General features: G+C 44.6%; 1 pseudogene; it reads left to right on the top strand.

Moving 5' to 3' along the window:
* The first annotated feature begins 664 nt into the window (after window positions 1-664).
* LOC119809191 lies at window positions 665-2,089 on the top strand (annotated as a pseudogene).
* Window positions 2,090-2,303: the final 214 nt, after the last annotated feature.

Raw genomic sequence — 2,303 nt, 5'->3', positions numbered from 1 at the left:
AGATCAGACAGCAGAAGGCAGGAGCGTCGGCAAGCACAGGTGAGGAGGTGAAAGCCTGTAAATCCAGATGTTTAGTCTCAGCGCTTTCTGATGCCTGAACTGAAGCTTTGCAAGTTCATCAAATGCTATCTTCTCCCCTCGTGTAAATCTGAATTAGTTATGAGTAGTTTAGTGCAAACATTCACGACAGAAAAAAATTACAATGAAGAACTCAACTGGCTATGTGACCAAACAGTCTGAAAATGCTACTATTGGTCACAAGCTCCTTTTACAACATAAGAACAAAATTACATTAAACATATCATTAAACAAACCAGAAACATGACAAAGAAAATGCTAAGTTCCCTTTATTTTTAATGACTAAGAAAACTAATAGAAGAGAGGCTTATTTTTCTTGGATGTTTTGTGATTTAAGTTGTTTTGCCTTTTTCTTGGGAGAAAAGTGGGTGTCTGCGCTCAAAAGATAAAGTTTGACTGGGAAGTGGTGAGCCAATATAATTCACACCCCACCCTCACACCAGTCCTCAGTAAACACAATTGAAGTGGTTTTCTGCAAGAAAAGGCCCTCAAAACTCAAGACTGGGGAAATTTAAACCTGATGTTTTTCATTCCTTCCAATTCTCCTCTGTTGCAACACTTGATTCTCTCCTCTGCATCCGTGCCCATGGATGCCTCTGTGGTCTCTCTGGCTGTCTGGGATAAGGAGGCCCAGGTAGAGTATGCCTGATTCTGAGATCACCCTACCCCTCCTCTTCTACTCTGAGTTGCTCACCCACTCTCTTGCATGTGTTCTGTCTCTCACTGAATGTTCTTACGACTGTCAAAGTTGTCATCGTTCTCTGCTCACACAGCTTAAAGCTTCAGAGTGAATCCTGCCAACTTCTTTTAGCTCCTCAAATCCACCCTGTTCCCAATTCTCTCAATTCCTCTTTGTAATGCCTTTTCCATCTGCCTCCTGCATTGCACTCTCTTCCCATCTGCCCCCCTCTGCCCACTGCAAACCCTTCCAAGTTCATGATGTTGCAGAGAACAGTGATATGCAGAGACCTAGGATCTCTCCCAATAGCCCCCATGTCTCTTATCTCTTAGCTGAGTAAATTGATTTGATTTTTCCTAAGTCATGAGCCTCAATTATATAATGTCATTTCTAGCATAGTAATAACACTGAACCATAAGTTGTTGAATAAAATGTGCACACATGATTTAGAATAGTATAGGGCATGCAATAAAGTGCCCCTTAGAGAGTGACTATCTAAGATATCACTTGAGTGGCTGCAACCACAAGGTAGCTATTCTAAGCATTGGAATGAATCTGAAGGCCTTTTTTGCAGGCCATTAATGTCACTGAAGCACTCTGCTCCAATAAGAGTAGGGTGTTAGCCTGAAGGATGGCAAGCACGAGAGACAATGGAGGACCAGAAGAAAGGCTTCATCATGCACTTCCAGGACAACTTTCATTCGATCAACCAGGAACTCAAGGAGCTGGAACATCTTAGCAGCTTGGTAGACAAGCCATCAGAGAATACACAATTCACAACTCTGGGCTGTTGAGCCAGGCTCTTCTGAAGGACAAAACCCTTATAACCAACTTCTGCACACATACAAATGGTCCAAGAAACCGAAGTACCATGCAGGCCTAGCATCTGGTCTTTTGAATCAACAGTCCTGGGAGAGCTCTGCAAAGCAGATGGGCTTGACTGCCAAGCATTGACTGGAGTGGACCCACCACTCCGGCTCTATGGCCTCAATACAAAAATGATGTGATCAGCCACATTGATATGATGTTTCTGGAAATGTTCATCCACTTCTCCAGACCCAATGACACTTCAGCAAAGCTTCTGAGGACCTTAGGAGAGGTGTCAAAAGTGGTGATCATCACTGTGGAGAGCTGTGCACCAGTTGCCCAATACTGAAGGGGTGTGATGACGACGTCTGCACAGAAGATGGCAAGCTTGACATGTGGTCCAAATGCAACTATGAAGAATTCCAGAAGGTGACAGACCATGCCAACACTGCCTGAATCCACTATCACCTACCCAAGGTGCCAGACATTGTGTTCAGGCAGGTCCTTTGTGGGAGGCTGCATTAAGCTATTTCAGGTCCATGCCAATGTTACAGGAAGTTTCTGCAAGATGACTTTCCACCCAGACATGGAGAGACTGCTGAGCTTGGAAACCTTTCAAACACATGCCAGCAGTGACCCCATCGCAGTAATTGTCCTGCTCATAACCCCAATACCTTTCCACGGACGTCTGTAGGGCATTCTCACTCTGCCCGTCCCTGCAGGCAAAACTGCCACCTGT

Source organism: Arvicola amphibius, chromosome 3, assembly GCF_903992535.2.
Source record: "Arvicola amphibius chromosome 3, mArvAmp1.2, whole genome shotgun sequence".
In the NCBI taxonomy this organism is placed as follows: domain Eukaryota; kingdom Metazoa; phylum Chordata; class Mammalia; order Rodentia; family Cricetidae; genus Arvicola; species Arvicola amphibius.
Note: the sequence above shows the minus strand (reverse complement) of the source record. Positions and strands in the feature narration are given on the sequence as shown.